At 35.8% G+C, this 25,480-nt stretch overlaps 1 long non-coding RNA gene across 1 annotated transcript; it reads right to left on the bottom strand.

Moving 5' to 3' along the window:
• Positions 1-1,420: 1,420 nt before the first annotated feature.
• LOC133816122 (uncharacterized) lies at positions 1,421-5,462 on the bottom strand. Its single transcript, XR_009885025.1, has 3 exons — positions 5,402-5,462; positions 5,187-5,303; positions 1,421-1,462 (listed from the first exon to the last, which is right to left on the bottom strand). It is a non-coding gene; the product is annotated as an uncharacterized LOC133816122 (long non-coding RNA).
• Positions 5,463-25,480: the final 20,018 nt, after the last annotated feature.

Consider the following 25,480-nt stretch of genomic DNA (forward strand, 5'->3'; position numbering starts at 1 on the left):
TATGAACTTCAAATTGACATACATAATCTAAACTAAATACAAAATGAGTTAAATTATACAATCCCCCATGAGATTTTAAAAATTATTGACCCTTCTCTTTAAATTTCATTTTATAATAAATCTATCTCTTAAGTCAACATACAATAAATAATAAATTTAAAAAATCATAAAGTTAATTACTTAATATGTATGTGTTTTTTATGGTCATTTAAGTCTGTTTTGTTATTATTTAATTTTACATTTTACAACTTTTCTGTCAGGATCTTTTTGGCTGCTTTCCTTATTAGTCTTTCAATTTTCTGGTTCAAGCAGTCACCAATTTTTAGTTCTCCCAACTTGGTATGTTTATGATTTTATATGAAAATCTAAGACTTGTCATTATTATTGTAATAACAAAGATGCAAAGTATAAAATGAGTTGTTTTAAGCAGTTATGGATTATGGTTTTAGTTCACCTTAAGATTTTTCAAGTTCACTTTGTATTTAGTTGATTGATGACTAAATTTCTATGGTTTCGATTTTCCCCACATGGGTTTCAATTCTACTTTCAAATTTCTATGGTTTTTGAAGTTTATTAGATATACATCAAATAACTAACAGAAAATCAGAAAACATTCCAGCCATATTTATTAACCAACCATCAATCATTATCAATTCAAAATATTCAATCAACACACAAGTTTTCTTCCTTATCTCGCCGCAGCACACAAATTTCGCAGAACCTACTTCACTAATACACACAAGTTCTCAACCTTCCGTTATCACCGCAGCACACAATAATAATAATCTCAGAACCTACTTCACTATGGATGAATATCTAAGATATTCAAACTCCTCTAACATTTGTAAAGTATTTTAACAAAAATAAAATAAAACATACCTCTTGCAAACTGCTGCAAATAAAGTTCCCTCCAATTCTGAATTTCTGAAAGAGTTAAAGAAATTTAGAAACTTGCGTAGAGAACCCAATAAATCAAAAAGTCATGTCACAATTATGTTCAACCATGTAAGTCGTAACTTTGCATGCTAACATATATGCACAAACTGTGAATGTGAGGAGCTTATATAAATTAAAAATATTCCATAAGCAAAATATATAAACTTAAATCATATGATTAGCTGAGTTTGATTTATTATATAATAATACTAAAATTTTATTAGAGTTTTGGGTTATTTGGATCAGTTTATTACCGTCGTACTTAGTTTGCTCTGGTAATTGTATTATTGAAAATCTCCTTCGGCTGAACAAATAACTCTTCCTCCGGCATGTACTAAATTGCCCTGTATCAATCGTATGTTAAGAACACTAAAATTAAACAACAAGCATAAAATGTATATTTATATATATGTAATAATAGCCTTTATAAATTATAAAGTATATTACCATACAATATTCAAACAACTAGCTTAGTGACAGACATGATGAATTCCTCACAAATGGCCTTCAGACTTTTCTCCAGTTCCTGCAAGAAAAAGTGTTACTGACAACTCGATAAAGTATTAAGACACTCAAACAAGAAAAACAACCAGCTCAATTACACTATAATCCCAATTACCCAAAATTAAACAAATGAAAAAACATAAAAATTAATTATTCTCTTCGCTCATTCACTTGTATCAGCATACATAAAATAATTTCTATTTAAGAAAGCCACATGTGGAATAATTAGAGTAAACATATCTTTGTAGTGTTGTTAGAAAGCTGGCTTATAAAGTTAGTTATGGTAGTTATATCCTACACATTGTATAAATGTTCCAGCTGTCTTATAAAGCTAGTTGGGTATTGTGAGGAAGAAAAAAAACTCAAGAGAAGAAGAGTGAAAACAGAGAAAAAAAGCTGAGAAAAAACCTCCAATTGTTTTCAAACAGTTCTTTTTTTTGGCAACTAATTCAAATAAGGCTAAGGCCCATTTATATATAAATATAAATAAGCTTCATCTCATTAAAAAACTGTGTTCTTTCTTTGTTTTATTTTTCTGTTAAGTTTTCTATGTGTTTGTTAATATTACTCTGATATTGTTATTAAGTAACAAAGTTTCAGGATCTTGAAACTGGAAAACAAAGGGTTTTCGACACAGGTTTCATGATCAAGGATAGAAGATCAAGATCCTAACATTTATGCAGCAAGAAAGTCCAAGAATGAAGTGGATGAGGAAAACCAAGCAATCATTCTGCTAAGATCTTTACCAATAGCTTATCAAGAGGTGAAAGCTGCCATGTAAAATATGGCAGAGATGTGATCTCCTTTGATGATTACTTACTATTACTAAATCATCAAGGAGAGGTATATGGAAATGACAAGAACTTGATTTTTAATTCCAATTTGCTAATTTGTTTGTTTTTTTTTCTTCTTATTTAGCTAATTTCTAATTAAATGAACGTGTTGATTCTAAACTTCCAGACTTTTAATGCACACAGTGAGAGGCATCAAGAATCACTCTGCTGCAAGCTTCATGGCTTGTCAACCTCTTACTACAGTGTGGATACACTGTCAAAATAGTCACTGTTCGAGGCCTCAGTTTGTATTCTATTCTTTATCAATAAAATTTCAAGGGTATATTTGTTTGGTTTCAGATGTATTTATTCAAAGTGTATATTTGTGGGTTGTGTTTATGAATATTAATGTTACAGATGATTCAAAGAAAATGCAATACAGTTTTGTACACAATATCCAAGCAATTGTTTCAGCTAGTGTGGAAGATATTGTCTAGTTGGACATGTACTATACACAGTTCAAGGGTTATGAACAAGTTACAACAACTCTACCCAACTTTGAGCATTCCTTACAAGTAATTATTTCTCTTGTTATACTTACAAAAGAAATTTAGGCTGGTTTTTTTATGTTGTTGGTTAGTTTTATGTTGTTGTTAGACTTCTAAGCACTGTAACTAAATCTTCCAAACATAAAGGTAAATAAGAGAATGAAGCCAAAGAAACTGTACCAAATTATCAGCATCATCAAACACACTTTTTATCTTTGAAATCTTCTATTTTTTTCTGCTATGCAAAACCGTACACATTCCACCAGACAGACACAGAAACATAAACAAACAAAAACTCAGAAAAACAAAATGGAATACATATGGGGACAATACTAAATTCATGTAGATGAATGAATCTTTGGCAAAAGATCATTTATGAGTAAAAGTAAAGCTGGAAATTATAGTATAAAAATAATTGATAAGTTAAAAACCTGGCACATATTTGTATGTGTTCATGCAAATGTTATAAGAAACCTATTTATATAAATTAAAGTTGATGGCACCGTACTAAAAAAAACAGTATATTTGCATATGTTGTAAGAAATGTGCTTGAATTCAAACTGAATTTAATGTAGAAAACATGTAGATGGCTTGCCATTATTCTATCACTTTTATAACAAATACATATATAGATACATATGAGAACAAAAGACTTTCATTTATTAAAGAAACAAGCAATCCATAGCATCTAAACAAGAAATATACATAAATATGCACCTACCAAAAAAAAAAAAATCGGGTTTATTTTAATGGAACATTAGCAGCAATAGCTAGTTTGAATGAGAACCTTTTTCATAGCACAAATCCTATAATTTGTAGATACCTGGAGGTTTCAGAATGCCCTTTTTATTAAAGAAATACATAAAAAGAGATCAATTACCAAAAATATAGTTACCAAAAATTACATGAACCTGTCATGGGACAACAAAAAGCTTCTCCTTATGAATAATACAGGTACCTATTTATTAAAAGCTAAACTAGAAAGGTTGTTAGCCAAAAACATAGAAGGATATATGGAAAGAAGTGTTACTATCATCTTCCACCACTTCAAAGTCTCAAAAAAGTCAAAGCACACATTCTAAAACATTGCCTCATTTCTCATTTCAAACTAGAAACCCCCACTTTTTCTTGTTTTTTTCAATAACTTGTCTAATGTGATATTTATTTTACACATAAGATTATCAATGCAATTTTCAAACATGCTCAATTATTTTCTGTTATAAATATATATCTTATATAAAGCGTATGAAGGAGACAAAACAAGGGCCATCTAAAACATCATCATAATAGTTGCATATACCTCCTTGGAACTGATTTCAGTTCGTCAAGAGAAGAAGAGTGAAAACAAAGAATAAAAGCTGAGATGTGATATTCATTCTTGCAAGGTTGAGTTTTGTAATGGTGTGTGTTCTTTCTTACTTTCTTTTCTGGTTTCTTGTTGTGATCATAAGGTGTTTGTGTGTGTTGTTCAATTTTGGTAGTGCAACAGCAAACCAGAGTTTGGGGGCTGTGTTATATTACTTCAGTTCCAAATGTAAACATATCAAATGCAACAATATCTATATGCAACTTTTAGTTCCAAATATTTTTGAGGTGTATATTGTTGTTAAAATACAATTCTTTAGGAATTGCTTGCCAGTTTGCTTTTTTATTTTAAGTTATACATTTTATTTTCTCTTCTAAAAAGATGCCATGTAGACATTGAGTGGCCATATGGATGATCAATGCTAAGAATTTTTAGGCTTTTATTTTTCGTATTAAATCATGAATAGCTTTCAAAAGTTAAGTGGCAGGGTACATTAGTCCGAACAATTTATTCAACAACCTGAATTGGCTACAAAACAAGTAACATACCTTGTACATTTTTTCTTTGGTCATCTCTAGATTCCAAATATGAAGGGCTATGTCAGTGACAACTTTTCACTATTTTTATAGAACTGTTTTTTTTTAATCAAGTGTGTATCTCTTCTATAGAGCTACGTGTAGCTACCATCATGTAATTCCGATCATATTTATCCACTACTGCTTCTCTATACTTCTAAATTTCACTACTGCTTCAAGCATTGCAAGCTTCCTCCAATTTTTTATTTTCTGTAATGTATACTTTATTTTTTAATATATCAATACTTTTCTTGATTAAGATACATGAAAACTCAAATTTAAATTCTCTTTCTTATTTACTTTTTACATAATAATATAATAGTAATAGTAATTGTACTGATTTGATTCGAAGTTGTAGATACTAATTATTTTTCAGTATGGAAGAAGATAAGAAAGAAAATATTAACTTGTTTTGGCAAGATTAGAACTAAATAGAGTTCTAAATAAATTTAAGAATTTTAAAAAAATTATATACTTGTATGTATATACGTATTACACACTAAAAAATAATAACAGCATAAATAGTTGCAAGTGAATCACAAACCTTCTTAGCATCTATTTGACTTTCCAAAACTCTGGGTGATAAGGTCCTCGCCAGGGAAGAAGATCTAGACCAATCAAATAGAGAGGCTTGACCTCTAAGTAGCCGTCTTAAATGATCCTGGAAATACAGTTCAACAACAATTGAGACCTTCCTTCCATTATATGAAATTTTTAGTTAAGAATAGCAGCAAAAGGTTTAGCTCTGGAGGAACTAACCAGCAAATGAGAGAAGTCAAGTTCCTTGTGTGTCACTGAAAACTCAATATCGAAAGGTGCAATCTGGGGATGGAAACTAAAAACTCCCACTTTAGAAATGGAAAGCTCCAGTTTTTTTTTTAAATGTACTTTATAAGAAAATCTAACAACGATTGACTAATAGCAGAGCAATACCAGCCACGATCGGAAGAGAGTGAAAGAGACTCCTCATCGCTGAGGCGATCGGTGAACACAACAACTGTCCAAACGGAGAAGCAGAGAGACGCGACTCTGGAGCGAGCGAGTCTTCGTGAGGCAGAGACTTCGGTGAGGGCGGAGAGACTTCGGTGAGGGCGGAGAGACTTCGTGAGGGCGGAGGCAGAGATGAGTTGAGGGCGGAGAGGGCGGTGAGTCTTCGTGAGGGCGGAGAGGGCGGTGAGTCTTCGTAACTTAGAGAAAGGCTTGAGAAAATTATCTGAGAGAAAGGGAATTTTGGCATAAATTCATTTTGCCGCCTGGCATTTTAGTCATATGGCGCCAAAAATTTTAATCCCCACTATTCATCATTCCGTGTTAATTTTAATCCCCCATTAATAATAGCATTTTTAAAAATATGCTATTCTTTAATGTAATATATACTCAATATTGTTGTAGTGATCATATAGGGACGTGCCCTGCAACACAAGCTATAGGGCCATGCCCCGCTTTATGGGTACAACAGTTTTCTTACCTGTGTCCCTAGCTTCCCAAGCACCAATGCCCCGAGCACAGTCCCCTAATCTGAGCCTCGCTGAACCCTAGTCACAATGAATTAACAATATCCATCCATCAAGTTCTAATCCATTAAATAACTTTGGGTCATAATTCTAGTCTCCAGGACATTGAATTCTATCAATACGGATGATAAAATCCATCCCGAGCCTTAACTATTGGATTCCTAAGCCTAAAACCCCTTTAAAGCCCAAAAGCATACTAAGTGTCGCGGCCCCATGAGCCCATGCCACGACCTGCCTCAACCAGAGACCTCCAACCCCAAAACAGGGCAGGCGCGCCACAGCCCACCCCTCATTCTGGCCTCCAACATGTTCTAGAGGGCCGCGGCTCAACAAGAACAATGCCGTGGCCCGACCCTTCGAACCCAGAAAAATCCTCTATTTTTACTTCCAAAACCAAGCCAATTTACCCCAAAATCAATCCAACAATTCAAACTAGTCATCACAGAAGTTCTACCACAATCTCAATAATAAAACCTAACAAGAGTTAACCCCAAATCCAATCTAAAACTCTAGAATGATCTTTCACCTATCCCACATGCAAACTTTTGAAATAACAGCAGGAAACCAATATAATTCACTAAGTTAAGAGCTTACCTTGAGCTGAGTTGAATCCCTGGATTAGTTCCCTAAGCTCCAAGCTTCTAGCTCCCAAAATCCTTAGTTTTTGGTTAGATTCCACCAACATGCACCGAGCTTCCAAGAAAGAAAAGGGAACCGAGAGATACAGAGAGAAAGGGTCAGTTTTCTAAGTTATGAACACATCTTTACTTTGTTTTATTCCACTTAAGTTTCTAAGGTTACCTCAAAGGCTCGGGGTGCCAAAAACGTCCCCGAGGGAAAAATGGTAAATTTCCCCAATATTCCCTCCTAAACATTCTAACTTCAAATATATCTCTAAATATTTATTTCCATAACCCGATGACCCCATAAAACGTCTAATTATCGAAATACCCCTCGACTCGCCCCCAGTCGGGTTTTTGACCCCGTTGTGACTTTCTAGCTAACCGTTCCCTAGGACTGTCTTGGATCGTGCAACACAGATATATCACAAATATATCACATTTATGCCCTCAACGGGCTAAAATTACAAACATGCCCCTAATAACCAAACGGGGCCCACATGCATATTTAATTCACCTAAACATGCATCTCTAATGACATACTCATAAAAATTCACATATTATAATAATAAATAAGTTATTGCCATCTAGGCATGCTAATCAAGGCCCTAAGCCTTATTAACAAATTTTGGGATGCTACAATAGGTTACATGCCTGATCCTCTCCAGGATCTCAAAAGGTCTTATGAATCTAAGGCTCAACTTGCCCTTTTTCCCAAACCTCCCCACCCCTCGTAATGGTGAAACTCGCAGAAACACGTGTTCCCCTACCAGGAACTCCACGTCCCTACGCTTAGGATCAGCGTAGCTTTTCTTTCTGCTCTGCGAAGTGAGCATTCGAGCTCGGATCTTCTCAATAGCTTTGTTAGTCTTTTGAGCTATCTCTGGTCCTAAATATTTTCTTTCACCCATCTCATCCCAATGAATGGGCGATCTACATCTCCTTCCATACAACATGTCATATGGAGCTACTCCAATCGTTGATTAATAACTGTTGTTGTACGAAAACTCAATCAATGGAAGATACTTACTCCAAGACCCCTCGAAGTCTAGCACACATGATCTAAGCATGTCTTCCAATACCTGAACTTTTCTCTCAGACTTCCCATCCGTCTGAGGATGAAAAGTCGTATTGAACTTCAACTGTGTCCCCATAGCCTTCTGCAAACCACCCCAAAACTTGGAAGTAAATATGGGATCCCAGTCCGATACTATAGATTTAAAAACCCGATGAAGGTGTACGATCTCCCTCATATACAACTCTGCGTACTGATCCACAGTATAGGTCATCCTCACTGGTAGAAAGTGAGCTAACTTGGTGTATCTGTCTACTATCACCCACACCGAGTCATGTAGCCCCACTGTCCTGGGTAAACCTCCCACAAAATCCATGGTAATGTCTTCCCACTTCCACTCGGGAATACCTAAAGGTTGCAACAACCCCGCTGGTCGCTGATGCTCAGGCTTCACTTGTTGATAGGTTAAACACTTGGCCACGTACTCAACTATGACCTTCTTCATCCCAAGCCACCAGTATAAAGTCGTAGATCCTGATACATCTTAGTGGTGCCTAGATGGAGTGAGTAGGGTGTAGTGTGGGATTCATCAAGTACTTCTCGTCTAATACCCATATCCATCGAAATATAAATCCAATCCTTGTACCGTAGTAAACTCATTTATGGAATAGAATAATCCTTAGCCACTCCAGCTAGGACATTCCCTCTAATCTCCTGTAAATGCGCATCATCCAACTGACCATCTCTTACCCTTTCCAGGAGGGTAGACTGTAAAGTAATATTGGCCAACCGGCCCACAACCTGTTCTATCCTCGCTCTGGTCATCTCTTCTGCCAATTCCTTCGATATCTGCTTCGAACAAGATAGTTGTCCTGGGCCTCTTTGGCTCAACGCATCTGCCACTACATTGGCTTTCCCTAGGTGGTAAAGGATGTCACAATCATAGTCCTTCACCAATTCCAGCCAACGTCTTTGTCTCATATTCAGGTCATTCTGGCTTAAGAAATACTTTAAACTCTTATGATCGGTGTATATCTCGTATTTCTCTCCGTACATGTAATGTCGCGAAACTTTCAGTGAGAATACCACTGTTGCCAGTTCCGAATCATGGGTAGGATATCGCTGCTCATATTCCTTCAACTGTCATGACGCATAAGTAATAACCTTCTCATTTTGCATCAACACGCATCCCAATCTCAGTCTCGATGCATCACAATACACTAAAAACTTCCATCCTTCTGAAGGAAGACTCAACTACCTTGGAAACTAACTTCACACTTGTATGACCAAGTGAACTTCAGATTCTTCTGTGTCAATTCTGTCATCGGTGCAGCAATCTTCGAAAACCCTTCCACAAACCGCTTGTAATAACCTGCTAATGCAAGGAAGCTTCTAACCTCTGAGGCGTTCCTTGGCCTCGGCCAATCCTTAACTGCCTCAACCTTGGCCAGATCTACCTTAATCCCATCTCGAGTAACGATATGTCCAAGGAATGTCACTTGTGGTAGCTAGAACTCAGACTTCTTAAACTTAGCATACAACTGTGCTATCTCAATCTCTGTAATACCTGTCGGAGATGCTGTTCGTGCTCTACCTCTGAAATGGAGTAAACTAAGATGTCGTCGATGAAGACAATCACAAACTTATCTACGAAGTCCTTGAACACCCTATTCATCAGATCCATAAATGATGCTGGGGCATTGGTCAAACCAAACGACATGACTAAGAACTCATAATGCCCATACCTCGTCCGGAAGGTCGTCTTCGGAATATCCTCATCCTTGATCCTTAGCTGGTGATAACCAGATCAAAGATAAATCTTTGAGAATACCGTCTTTCCCTGCAGCTGATCGAACAAGTCATCGATCCTTGGTAAGGGTTACTTATTCTTGATGGTCAACTTGTTCATCTCCTTGTAATCTATACATATTCTAAGAGTCCCATCCTTCTTTTTCACAAATAAAACTAGAGCACCCCATGGCGAGAAGCTAGGTTTGATAAACCCAAAATCTAGATCTCTTGTAACTGTATCTTCAACTCCTTTAACTCTACTAGAGCCATCCTATATGGTGCCCTCAACACTAGCTCTGCACCCAGTGCTAACTCGATGATGAACTGAATCTCCCTATGTGGCGACAGTCTTGGTAAATTCTCAAGAAACATATCCAAGAACTCACACCAATCTAGTCTCTCCCGGCCCCACTGGCATAACTCTAGTGGTATCCACCGCACTAGCTAGAAAACTTATACAACCTCCTTGTAACAGGTCCCTAGCCCTCAATGCTGATATCTTGGGAATGCGGGTCCATGCATGGCACCCACGAAAACAAAGGGGTCCTCACCCTCAGGCTCAAAGGTCACCATCTTCTTCCTAAAATCTATAGTGGCTCCAAATCTGACTAGCCAATCCATTCCTAAAAGCATATCAAAATCATCCATACCCAACTCAATCAAATCTACTGATAGTTCCCTACTATCCACCATCAATGGCAATGCTCTAATCCATCTCCTAGAAACTACCAGATCCCCTGTAGGTAGTATAATACTCATTAGGTCTTCACAATCTATCAATTACCTTACTAGAAACAAACGAATGTGTAGCACCAAAGTCAATCAATATAGTATATGAAGAGCCAGTGCTAGAAAGTTGATCTGTCACTACTGAGGGACTAGCCTCGGCCTCTGCCTGCGTCAAGAGGAGCACTGAAGCTGGAGTCAAGCTGTCCACCTTCGCTGGTTCCTCTTTCTTTGAAGTTGGGCATTCCTTCTTGAGGTGTCCAACCACCCCGCACAAGTAACAAGATTTTTCCCAACATTCACCTGGATGGTGCTTCCTGCATCTTGTGCACTCTGGACAAATTCTCCATGTCTCTCTACCTCCCTGGAGGCCAGCCTGAGCACCCTGACCCCTCCTATCAGGACCAGCAGTGGTCGAGGTGTCAGGGGTCTTCCTCTTCAGATCAGTGGGGCCTCCACACCTACCGGGCCAAATATATGGAGGCACTGCCCTGCGAACATCCCGTCTCGCAGCGTTCTCCCTCGAGATCTTATTCTCTGCCTCCTCAGCAATAAGAGCCTTCTCAACAACCTGGGCATAAGTCATCTGCCCAGGTACTGATGTCATCCTCACACCTCGGGCTATCATAGCATTAAGCCCTCGAATGAACCTGTCCTGTCTGGCCGCATCTATAGACACTAAGTCTGGTGCAAACTTCGCTAGCCTATCAAACTTTAGGGCATACTCAGTAACTGTCATACTGCCCTCTACCAACCACATAAACTCATTCACCTTTGCTGCCCTGACGACAACGTTGTAATACTTCTGGTTGAACAAATCTCTGAACCCATCCCAGCTCAAAGTAGAAACATCCCAAGTCTGTGTTTCCCCCTCCCACCAAATAAGGGTATCCTCTCTAAGTATATATGTGGTACATGCCACCCTTTCATTACGTTCCACCCTCATAAAGTCCAGGATGGAGGTGATCATACTCATCCACTGTTTAGCCTTCAATGGATCTGATCCTCCCTCAAAGATTGGAGGATGTTGTCTCCTGAATCATTCATAAAGTGGCCCGCCTGTTCCAAACCTCAGGTGGCTATACAGGTGATGCCACAGTAGGTGGTACAATTGGTGCAACATTCCCTGACAGAGCCTGCTGTCCAAAAAGACGAATATTCTCTTCCTGACTCTGTAGCCTGGCTTGCATATCAGCAAGTATCTACTGCCAGTTCTCAGGGACTGGCGGAGGGTTCTGGCCCTACTCACCATCTCTAGCCTTAACTCCTATGCTGGCTAGTCGTAGTGATCGCCTTGAACACAAAACTGTCCAAGTCTATCTGCAATCAATGACTCGACAGTCAGGCAATGATGACAGGTTCACACTCTTTCCATGGTCCAACATCAAAATTCAACCAACAATATGCAATCAAGATGCAAACAAGCATTTAAACATTTATTCACATACAGTAACAATGCTAATAAGCATGCATCATCATAATCACATAGTAGTAAAGGGCCAGACCCTATCAATATAGCTCATTTACTCATTTAAGCATACAATCACACACACATATATATAGTTACCAAACACTGAGTCGAGCTTGTCATTAGTGGCGAGTGTACATGCCCAGCCAGTCTTCAGGAGCCCTTAAAACTAAACCTCTCTGATACTAAGTTGTAAAGCCCTGGATAACATGGACAACTGTGTATTTTAAAATAGTGCAAGACTTGCTAATCAAGTCGTTTGAACATAGATGTGATTCTAAAGTCACTAACAGGTTAGGGTTAAAATATTTTGATCATAAACGGTTAATTTTCATTAAAACAAATGTTGAATACATGGGATCCCAAAAACAAGGTTTATGTGGTAAATGCAAATTTCAAAAAGTCAATACAACATAAGCCAATCTAATTGCAAAATACAATTTAGAGCTCTATTCTTGTAACATTCCCTCGACCGTGGAGGTCGAGCAGCTGACGATGTACCCTCTGCCGCTAGAGCTCTCCAACTCATGGTTGGTCTAGTTTCCCTTTGCCTTTACCTGGACCACGTAGCACCCGTAAGCCAAGGCTCAACAAGAAAGCCATAAACAACAAACACATATAACAACAGTAGCATTCAAATAACTTAATCCAAATAATTCAATTATTCATCAGAGTACAAGCCTTAAGCTAAACAACGGTAAACATGTATTTTCAAGCATACATCTCAATCAGTAATACAACTGTTCAGGTGTCAGCACCCTTAGGTCGAGCCCTCTATTTATCTAGCTGATCTTGGCTCGCTTAGGCCGAGTTGCGTTCAGTATGCTTATCATCAGCCCCGACACCCTTAGGCTGCACTTTCATATAACGCATAACAACCATATAATCACAGAACACATACGTTCAATTATAGGGAAACTCAGTCCTGTTCCCAACCACATGAGTGCAGCTTTCTTACCTCGAATCTCGAGCGATAAATAAAGAGTGGTCCTGAGCCTTAACGATAATCCTAGTCACAAATAACCATGGAAAATTATCAATCTCTAATTCAAATAAATTTTTTGGAAATAAATACTAGCCTTCGGGTCCTCAAATTCTACTAAACTAGGTAGTAGAATTCGTCTCGAGCACTTAGGTTTGAATCCCTGAGCCTCCCCGAGCCTAAAACCTTGGTTTCCCTTAATATCCCATTTAGGGTCGCGACTTGCCCTTAAGGGTCGTGATCTGCCCCTAAGACAGAGGCCCAATCCTCACTGCTGGAGGACACAGGCCGCGACTTGTACCCCCCTGGGTCACGACACACCTGGTGAAACAGTGGCACCCTAGACTCTTCAAGCACGCAGGCCGCGATGCCTGAAGAATAGGGCCACGACCTGAGCCCCCAAACTTAGAAAAACCACCATTTTCCAGTGTTTCCCTCGAGTCTAAGCCTCAAAATTCAACCCCAACCCTAACCCCGTCTCATAATTGAATCCAAAAAAACTTATCTCTATATCCCAACCATCATAACTAACCTATAACAAATTTCTTACACCCATCAAACTTCTGAAACCAGTCGAAACCCAGAATTCACAAAAGCTTTAAATTCAACAATAATTCAGTTGAATTCAATAGATTTGGACTTTGAAACCTTACCTCAATTTGTAGTTTAAATCCTCATCAAGCACTTGGACTAAGCCTAGCTTTAATTTCCCAGCTATCTTTAGTTAAATTTCCAGCTTGAATCCCTGACTTTTCTCCTCCAAATTTCAGAATTTCCCCTTGAGTTCTAGAGAGGGAAAGGGTGAACGTTTTTGTGTGAGGGCGAGAAAGCTGAGAACTAAGTAGAATTTAGTGGTTTCTGGCTAAGTCTAGACTTCCCACTGAGTTTATATCTTAACTCCAAAATGACTAATTTACCCATTGAACTTACTCAACCCTCTAATAATTACGAAGAGTAAAACGGTCGTTTCCTGATTTCCGCCAATACCTCAAGTCATCCTACCAATTCTCAATTAATCCCGGCGTGTCAAAATAATTACAAAATACTTATTCATTATTCAATAATTCCCAAAATATTCTTTAAATTCCCAAGATACCCCTAGGCTCCCTCGAGCCGGGTATTAAACCTCGTTGTGACTATTTCGCTAATCTTCTCACTAGGATCGTCTCGAGCCGTGTACTGCAAATATATCCACATAATAATGTGGTCTCATCCATTTATCACATATAACACATTTATGCCCTTATTATGCCAAAATTATGAATATGCCCTTATAAACAGTAAAGGGCCCACATGCATATCTAATGCTCATAAACATGCAAATAGTATAATCACGTCATCATATAAGTTATGAATGCCACGTAGTCACGCATTTAAATCACATAATCACATACATAGAAAATTATGCCCTCTCGGCATGCTAATCAAGGCTCTAAACCCGATTAGCATTTTGGGCCATTGCATCTTTATTGCAACTTATAGTAACACTACCACTTTTTCCTTCTTTGTTTAAGTTCATACTCTGTGATTTTTCATGATTTTTTGCATGTCGCCTAATAACTTTGCAAACTGGACTTAAATATAATTGTTTATCAACTTCCTTACATAACGATTGAATGTTTTGAAAATTTTTAAACTTATTTAGCCTTTATTTTATCAACATCATAGTGGGCCCAAGTTCTAGGTGAGATCGGAACTCCGTGAGTTCCATTCAAGAGTTCTCACTCGCCAGGCTCTCAGGTACCAAGCTTAGAAACTGAGCAGGGTAGACCCACATAGAGACGAGAGTGGGTTGGCACACTGGTTGAAAAAAAATATATAATATTATAAAAAATATATGTATTTTAATTAATTAGTGTATATATTTTTAATTGAAACTAACATTTAAGAATTAAGGCTTTGGTGTAATGGTAAAACCAGTTTATATAAATCTTAATGACAAGGGTTCAAATCCCAACAAGGGCCTTTTTTATATATATATGCATTATTTTAGAGGGCTCAATATTTATTGTTGTTAATTTGTTAGCTTTAAATAATGTTTACTATTGTATAAATACAAATTTCCATATCCAAAAAAGAGAAATACAAAGTCACACATTGTTTAGAGATTAAACTTTGGTCTAATTTTCTTCTACATAATCTTCTCATTTGAACATTAATGAATGAAAAACATAATATATAGCTTTGTTTAGACTCATATTGTTTAAGAAGTAGATATGTTAGTTCTTCTTTCTAAATACATGTAATTGTATTCATAAGTGTCAAAAAATGCACAATAAAATGAGTTGAAAACTAATTTTTTTGTTAAAATTTTATTGTATTGTGTATATTTTATTTTATTCAATATCGATTTTAATGTTTTGATATTCAATATTATATATATGTCATAATTATTGTCTCAATTTTTTTTTATATATTTTTGGCTTATTATATTATTATTATTTTTTTTTAAAAATTCCCACCTTATAGTTGAATCCTGGGTCCGCCACTATTCCTGAGCATTCCTGAACTCCTAACTCTGCGAGGCTCCATCTAAACTTCACTTATTGAGTTTGTGGGACTTCATGTGAGTTTTGCGACACTTGGTTTATTCTAAGGTACCTCTTCCAGGTTCCTCTTATTGCATTGCCTAGGTCTAGAATTCTCTCGCAAGTCTTTTTGTCAAAGGTTTACTACTCTAAGGTACCCCATATAGGTTCCTCTTATTGAGTTCCCTAGTGTTGAGTTTTATGCCCTTATAAAATCATGACCGCCATGTTACGCAATTTTATATTGGTAGTAAAAATAGTAAAAATCATTTAGTTTGACAACCATGTTGCTTTCTTGTTTTATTACATGATTATTTGAATAATACAAACATTTATAAAATCTCGAACATATAAATAGTTACAATTATAGTGACTAGGTCACAATGGATTATGATTGTAATTATATGTCAAAAGAACGAGTCCAATGATTCAGATAGTGCATTGGATTTTCACTGATATGGTAATCTACGATATGATCTACTTACACATTCAGGGTGTGATGTCTCATTCAAGGCATTGACCAAGTAGATAAGAATGAATGTATATGGGTACATTGGACTAGGATCGATATTGGTTATACATAGATAAATAAGTATAGTTGTTATCGAATCTAATCAATGTCACAACGTTGACCACATGTCATGTTGATCTTAATTCTGAGTGATAATATTCTACTAATTAAATTATTTAAACCTTTTGACTTGTTCGTTACCAGCTTACCCTATGGTTTAGCCTGTAATGCCTCGACTAATTCTAGACCTATGATCATTAAAAACTACTAAACATAACTACTATTTTGGAATATATACATACATAAAATATTAAAACTTTATTTAAAATCCAAAATACTGTACGAAATACAAAATAAGGTATGGGTACCTATTGTTTAGTACATAAAACATAAAAATATAAACTTTAATCAATCATTTAAATACTAAGTGTGGAAATACATAAAACATAAATTAAAAGACTTTAAACAACGTCATCCTCGATCTTCCCGCAGTTTATTCAATCCATCCATCCCTAATACACATGCCAAGCTGCCACGAATCTGTCCCGCCTTCCAAGTTCAGTTTCTTGCACCATCTAAAAATAAAAGGAATGAGCCTAATGCCCAGCAAGGAAAATCTACTAATAACATATATATCATAAATCACAAGACTATATCATAAAACATATACTATAAAACGTACGACGTAAAACGTATATCATATAGGACTACAATATTAATGGCCATTAACTCATTACCATGGCATGTGATAAGACCATCTAGGTCCTCAGTCTACTAATCGAGGTAGGTTAGATCACAAGGTAGTATATGATAACCCATCTAGGTCCTCAATCTATTAATCGAGGTAGGGTAAATCATAACTCTAAACCATGATAATGATAAAAATCTTGGGGTTTGCTATCTAAGCAACTATAAGCCCCAAGTGACTAAAAACATATTCATACGTATATACATAGCACATAACATATCATAGCATATAAACATATCATAACACATATAATCTAACCTCTTTTTCTTACCAAAAACCGAGATAATGGAGACAAGAACGAGATTGGAAAACTCCTAAAACCAACAGTAAGAATCATGAGTTTTTAAAGAAATGGAGATGAAAAAGGTGATCTAAGCCATCAAGATAGAAACTTACCAAAAACCTTAAGTTTCAAGAAATTTAAACACCTAACCAAGAAGCCATAAAATCAAGTTAGGATCTGAAAGAAAATCAAATAAAAGAACTATGATGAACTAATTCTGAGGATAAGAATACCTTGATAGACTAGAACTTCGATCTACACCTCGATACTAAAATGTCACTCTATCGTACTTGCCATGTGTTTATAAAGCTTAGATTGAAAAGCTTTTAAATCCCAAACCCTAGTGTTTTTCTCTAGAATAAACTTAGCAACTTGGAGCCTCTGAAGAATGCTTGAATGATGAATGAAATGGCTAAGTACTAGGTCCTATTTATAGAGTCCAAGAAGTGAAACTAACCCATTTTAAAATGAATAATAATTAAAAAGATTTTAATTTTCAGTTCAACAGATGTCCAGAACTCGGTAAAAAATGTTCAAGAGCAACTCTAAGTGGTTGAGGGCTGTTTCTAGCTCGGATACCACAAAGTTTCAAAAACCAACCTAAGGGCCGATATATCGCCTATACCTATGCCTTGAGCCTTCGTGGTTTCGTTCGTGCGAAGTCGACGTGTTTTTCGTATCTTCCGTAGGAGATGTATCGACCCTAAAGCTGCGATATATCAGCATACAATGATATTTTAAACACGATTTTGCACACTTTCAGCATATTTGATGTTAGTTAAAATAACTTTGGCTGAGTAAAACGTGATCCTAAGAGCTGTTGGAAAGTTCTAGAGCTTCTAGATTCATCCATTATTAATTTATTAATCTAAAATCCTTAAATCCTTAAATAAAAAAGCATGTGACAAGTATCTATCTAAACCTTAGGTTAAAATAAATAATATTTCTAGTTACAGCTATTTTAGTCAAACCTTATGTTATAATTAATATTTCTAAACTATAGGTTAAAATTATAAAATCTATAACTATTTCTATGAGTTTCCTACTAAATCCCAAATTGAACCAATATCTACGAAAACTAAAATACTACAAGCTACAACTACTACTACTACTATCTAGCTAAGTAAAATTATGAGACACTACATAGCCCATACTTTCATCTTGGAGATTTAAAAGTGTAATTGAGTGGGATTATTAATCATAGACATGAAATCTATAGCTTCAGTATGAGAGGTGAAAATATGACTTCCTTAATAGCTTAGTCTAAAAGGGTAAATGATTGAGTGCTCATATTTGTGATTAAGTTCACAGATTTATCATTTACAAAGGACTTAGTGGGAGTTAAGGATAAAATACAAATGAGGGGTAAAACGGTAATTTGCACCTAGTTCATTAGTAAGTCATCGATAGAGGATTGACTGACTGTAATGGCTATAACAATGGATAACATATATGTGGTTTAGAAAACACGTTCTATGAATTCAAGAGTTCAATTCTAAATCTATAGTGGAGTCATGAGGAATTAATAAATTGTGAGATAATTTATTTAATAAATAAACTCACGAAAATTTATTGTAGCTTGTATTCAAGGAACCATAGTCCCCGCATCACCTTTGAGTAGATCATCTAGAATGTCTCAATAATTGATTTAATTATTAATTAGGATTTTTTTTAAAGTTGAGTTGATCAATTTTGGTAAATTTTACAGAGAAATGAGATTTAAAGAATAAAAGAGAATATGTGGGAAAATTTATTAATATTGATAAATTGGTGTCAATATAAATAAATAATATTAAATGAAGTTTCAAATTATAATTAGTTAATTTGAATAAAGATTTAAATAATTAATTAAAAGATAAATAAATATAAAGGATTTGATTTTAGGCCCAATTGTGATTTAAATTCAAAATAGAAAGATTGGGCCCAAGTCCATTTCTGGCAGCCCAAGGCTTTTATTTTTGGTTTATTATTTTTAATTAATTTAATTTTAAATTTAAATAAAGCCCATTAAGTTGCCTATATAAGGAATATGATATCTAGGATTTTCAAAAGTCAGTCTTAGTTGATTCATTGGGTAAGTAAAAACATAGACAATCTAATCCTTTCTTGGACATTCACTTTCTTTTTTTTTTTCTAGATCTCTATCTCATGTGATGAGAACCAGGCGACACTAGTTCTAGGTTGATCAAAAGCTTGGTGAGGAAGACTATGTTGCTGATCTAGTTCTATCTCTTTATAATACTCCGCTATAGAAATGAATCAAGGGTTAGAGAGATTGAAGGAAGGGGTTGTTCCAGTTCCGTTGCGTATTCGTAAGTTTCTACATCTTTGTGTTTATGTTAATTTACGAATCTGATGTTCATATGTATGTCATGTTATTCTATGTTTCTATAATGTTTATGGTAAAATAATATGAAGCATGCATCTAGAATTTGCATTTGGGCTTTAAATATAATTATAATGATGGCCCAATTTTATTTGTTAAAAGTTGGGAAAACTCAAATAAAACTTTCATAAAATGTTAGGTTTTATTTGGGCCCAATTGAAAATGTAAAGTATAAATTTCTTTCTAGTGGGTGGTTCCACTTGTGAAGGCCCATTTACTTCCCTCCTACGTGCTCCCAAGCTTGGGTTTCCCTAAGGCTGTTGGGCATAAAAGGATGTATCCCATGTGGCCCCACATTGTTGTTCATTACTCGTTTGGGTGGTATGCCTTGAGCTCCATGGACAAACTGGGCCTAGGGCTCTCCCTAGGGTCCGAGCACCATGTCCAGATCACGAGCCACATATTGTGGAATGTTCAATGGCTCCATAACTCAACACTTCTTTTTTCTCTTATTGCAAACCTCCACATTTTGTCCCCCCCCCCCCCCCCCCAAGTCAGTTAGAGAGACAGGTAGAAAGTCGACCTGGGGATCACCTGTAACCCTTGAGCAACCAATGTGGCTCTTATCAAGTTAACCACCTCTTTCAAGGAGGCGGTATTAGTCTTTTGGGTCTCCATTTTTCTTTGCTAGGAGGCCATTTGATTTTGTAAGACCACAACTTCTGATGGTTCTTGGGCTTGTGTGGAGCATTAGGAGTCGTTGTTCCTAGGATTGTACATTGGTTGATTTGCCTGGATTATAACATATTTTAAGTAACCCAGTGTAAATATTGGGTTGCAAACATCCGACTGCAACCCACCCAAATAAGAAAAAAAAAGTGTAACCCGCCCAATAATTTTGGCAGTTTGGTTGGGTTAACTCGTTTAAACCGATCTTCAGTATTTTTTTTTAGTTTTCAAATAATAAAATTCAATCAGCTAAAAGTATAGCATAAAACTTTCAAGCTTAAAATTATTATATTCTAAATTTATCGTTAAAAATATAGGGTTTAATTATTTTTAATATTAAAAAAAAAATTATGTAATATTATATAACATATATGTATATAAAAAAAATCTTATTTGTTTTATTTGGTTGGGTTAAAATATTTTCCAACCTGTCCAATTATTAGATTGGGTGGTTTAAATTTTCGTTGGATTGTCTGAGTTGTGTTTTTTACAGGTTTATTTGGTTTGGTTTGGGTAGGTTATTCGGCTTGGGCAGTTTGCAAATATTTTTGAGCAACCCTAGATGTTTCCACATTTTCTGTCATACCCATCATTTTCTACCACCTCTAGGATGCTGATGGGAGGCGGAAGTTGGTGTCCTCCAACAGGCGCGAGTGGAGGATCATCATTCGTGATTGAGTGATTTCTGGTATTCGCCATTGTTGAAACCTTGCTTTCTTTAAGCTCTCAATGAAAACACGCAAATGTTAACTAGTTTTTTTGTCAACTACAAATATATTGAAAAATCATAAAGAAAAGAAAGATCACACACAAAGATTTACTTTGTTCAGGCTATTAAGTAGCCCTAGTTCATGAATCAATTGTATAGAGGATGAAGAACTTGCAAAGCTCAAGCTCTCTAGAAATTTAGGCAGCGTTTTTGCATGCTCTAAAGTTGGAAACTTTATATAAGTGATACCCTAGCCCTATTTAAAGGCGACCGGAGGGTTAACCTCACTAATAGAAGTTGATTACAATAATATTCCCTTAATGGGATTAGATTACACATAAATCAAAGTCGATTTCCCATAAGTTAGACTTATAGGCCCCATTTGCTTGTCAACGGGCCCACTACGAGGTTTACAAGCTCATGACCTTACTAGAAAAAGTGTATCCTGGTACTGTCAAGGGGGTATCTTCACGTATTCCCACGCTTAGGTGGCGTTGTAGGATATCCACCTTGTGGGTTGTACTGCACAAACAACACAAACTCTGCAGCCACCCAAGGTGTTAGACACGTTCCTGTGGTTCCAAATGTCTTTCTAATTGACACCTAGCAGGAGATTTTTCCTTCCATGGTAGGAGGTCTTGGGTGCTTACTGAGCTGGTAACATCTAGAAGAGCTCTATTGGATCAATCTATTTGACAGTAAGATTACCTTCTGTGGTGATGAAATGACCCTTCGACGTATAGAGTTTTAGGTACTGAGGAGTACTAAACGACACCACCAACCAAGACCACTTTGTCGTATGAAGAAAACACGAACAACACAACCAATCCAGCAGGACACTCCAACCCCTACCCCCTTCACAATACAAATAGCGAGCATGAAATTTCTCGAGACGAATTCGTGGAACCGAGAGATGATTATTCACAAGGAAACTCTCCTCTTCAAACCACACTTGGTAAAATAATTTTGGACCTAAAAGAGAAAAAGGGCAAATAATAGAAGATGTAACTTGGGGAGGCTATGAACCCAAAAGGCAGGAAACTTGGAATAGCAGATTCAAGTTGATCGAGGAAAGTTCGAATGGAAAAATCGTTAGAAATAGGAAAATTCGATGTAAATATATGATATTGAACAAGACATGATTTTGTATTTTACAGAAGTGACTAAAAAATATAAATAAATTTGATAACAAGTTGTGTAAGAGTCTCTTTCGAGCATTCTCTTGAAACCCCTAAAGAAGCATAGCTTGGTTAGCAAATGAGGAATAAAATGACCTGAGAAGAGAAATGAGGGCATATGGTTGACGAAGAATTTTATAGGTAAATGATAGCATGAATAAGAAGTATATATATAAAGAAAAACAGAGGGTAGTTCAAAATGTAGACGGGAATTATGCAACTAAGAGAATAACAAAACTTATGAAAATGAATAAGTCCAAACCGAGAGAATAATGCAAGTGTTAAAAAAAAAGTAAATTGCCTCAATGGAAATAGTAAAAACCCCTTAAAACTTTATGAAAAATATATAAATAAACAAGGATTGATTAAATAATGTTACAAATCTATGACTGAAAATTACAAATAAAATAAGAGAAGAAGTAGAAGAGGAGAATAGAAGAATACAACTCTAAACAAAAGTTACAAATAAAGTAATAGTGTTTGTAGCAAAGGAAATAAAAGATTATAACTCAAAATAAGAAATACAAGTAAATAGAAAAGAAGAGTAAGATGAAAAAGCAATAGTAGAAAATAAAAACAAGAACAAGAAAGAACACTTTCACTCACACCACCAAAGTAAAGAGCATTGGGGATCACCAACTTGAACATGGTTTGAAACCTTTGTCCAAAAGCTTATTTTCCCCTAACTCAAGCACTAAGGGAACTCTCACAATTTGGAAATATCTCTATGGAATTATCAAGCCTCTAGGTGTTTTCTAGCCAAGTGCTTTACTGGATAGAAAAAATTGTGTCTTACAAGTGAGCAATAGGCTCCTATTTATAGAGTTTTGAGACACCCTTTGAATTTCAAATTCCACCAACCCCGTGGCTGTAACAAATGTTTAATTGGATGTTTATAGAATTAAAAAATAGTTTTGGGAGTTACATGAGCTGTTGGAACCATTCAAAGTTGAATTGGAAAATTGGCTTTGGCTGTCAGCCTCACTGGCTGTGCCAGAGCCATTACTGGTCGCGGCCAAGAACACCAGTGGCCACAGTCACAACCTCTTTTCAGCACAAATTTTGTGCAATTTTCCAAATGGTTCCAAACTACTCCCAATTTATTTTGTAACCCCCAAACACATTATTGGGGTTAAAACCAAGTCTCTACAACCATTTCACTTATGGCTTTGAGAAATTCGAATCAATATTGTGTAACAACAAATCTACACAATAATGGGCAATATTTGGGAGTTACAAATTTGTTACTGAAATTGTAACTCTCAAATATGTTACACACTATAAAAAATGTGGTAACTCTCATTTGTATGTTACAATATGTGACACTATTTGTCACACTTATTTAATCTAAACCATTATGTTATAAAATAATATAACATTCCCCCCACATGATTAAATAGTTATCTATTATAACACTTATTTAATCAATCAACATTATATTTTAAAATATAACATATCCCCTACTTGATTAAATAATAACTATCTCCTATAGAGTCATTGCATTAGTGCATAAAGTACAGTGTTTTTCAACTTGAACTTTACTGTAGTGTAATTATCACAAAATTTGTTGAAAATTTGGTTGCACTAGGCATTGAACCATCTTTCCATGATAACAAATCAGTGATAACACACACACATTTGCCATGTTCACTTGAGACCTCTATGTCTTGCTTTGCATCGATAATAGCCATGTGCATTTTCCATTCATGGACGTTCTTGAGAGTACTCCAAATTCTCATGAGAGGCGACACCACCCCTAGGTCCATATAGGTAGAACTCTTACAATATTTTGTTACCAAAAATACTTGTCTTCACAAGATTGAATTCTATTAAAAAAACCTCTCGGTTTTAACCCTCAATTCCGTAACTGACAAGTACTCATCATCTCATATGGGACCGTTATGAGTACAAGTAATATTCACTTTATTGACTTGTTATTACCTATTGAACCTAACACTAGATAAGTAACTAGTGTTAAGATAGGTTACCATCAATCGTGAATCTCTTAAGGGAGTTTGAGTCCCATCCCTCGAGATAATGTAGCCACTAAATGTCTCGTTAATGGCTTAGTGAAAGGATTTGCCAAGTTTTCACCTGTTCTCTCATAGGATATTAAGATGACTCCTCTTTGAACCAATTTTCTTACATATCCATGTCTTAGACTAATGTATCTAGACTTCCCATTATACACTCTGATGTATGCTCTAGCCAATGTTGCTTGGCTATCACAATGTATTGATATAGTGGATACATTCTCTTTGATTAGAGGTATCTCCATCAAAGAATCACTTAACCTTTCAGCCAGTTTGTCGGTAGCAGCTAGAGCTATGAATACTGCTTCCATAATGGAGTGAGATATACATGTTTGTTTATTAGAACCCCAAGAAATTTCACCCCCACCAAGTGTAAATACCCAACTAGTGGTGGACAATTTGTCCCCAAGATTGGATATCCAGCTTGCATCTGTATATCCTTCTAAGATTGAAGGAAACTTGGAGTGGTGAAGGCATAGTCCTTTCAAAACGATTGTAATGTTGTGATTGAACTTAATGATGAAAATATTGTATTTTGGAGACATGATGTTGAAATATTATTGCTGAGAGAGAATTTGATGGAAGCTGTTAATATACCACCCATGCAAGAACCATCATTAGAGACTTCATTGAATGATTAGTTTGAGTATGCTAAGTGGTTTAGGATAAACCACATGGAAAGGTATTATTTACTTGAAACAGTAAATAATGAAATCAGAAATACTCTTGGATGCCTTAAATCTGCAATGTATATGAAAGACCATCCATGCTACTTATGGACACATATATGATCAGTGGTTTTATGAGAATAAAATCCTATCGACCAAGCGTGAAACAATCACTGAAATAATGAAGAATAAGAAAGCTAAATGTGATTTATACATTCTTATGACTAAGTGGAAAATGATATCTCATTTGGGATTTTAAATTCAAGGTCCATTAACCATGTTTGTTCTTCTGTGTAGATAGTTGAATCTTACGATTCAAAGAAGGTTGTTTATGAGGTTCTTGAAGAGGAAGATGGAGAACGCGTGTGATTCAGAAAAAGCGTTGGGAACAATCCATTTAGTTTTAGTTTTTATTGAAAGAAAACTTTATTTATTTTTTGAATAATTATAGTTTATTTCTTTTAGTATTTTAATTTCCCTTTATTGCATGTAGTGACATTTGAATATTTTTAGTAACAATATGATTATTCTTAAATTTCTTTAAATAGACATGTAATTATAAACATTTGGACTGTAGATGCTTTTAGCCTAATGAACGATTGCTAAATAACTCAGAATTTTTTAAAGTAGCTAAACCGAAAGGGAACAAAAGACAAAAAGTTTCAAAAGAGAATGACACATATCTATGGCATCTTAGACTAGGTCATACTAGTTTAGACAGAATAAATCGGTTAACAAAAGATGGACCATTGAGAGAACTAGTTGTTGGAACTCTTCAGGTTTGTGAGTCTTGTTTAGAAGGGGAAAAGACCAAACGACCTATCTCAGCGAAAGACAATAGAGTTAAAGAGCCATTAGAGCTTGTGCAAAACGATGTCTATGGTCCAATCAATGTACAGACTAGAGGGGGTTATGAGTACTTCATCACTTTTATTGATGATTACTCAAGATATGGTCATACTGGTCTAATTCTTATGATGTTAGAAACCTTTGGCAAATTTAAGGACTT

The sequence above is a fragment of the Humulus lupulus genome, chromosome 2 (assembly GCF_963169125.1).
Source record: "Humulus lupulus chromosome 2, drHumLupu1.1, whole genome shotgun sequence".
In the NCBI taxonomy this organism is placed as follows: domain Eukaryota; kingdom Viridiplantae; phylum Streptophyta; class Magnoliopsida; order Rosales; family Cannabaceae; genus Humulus; species Humulus lupulus.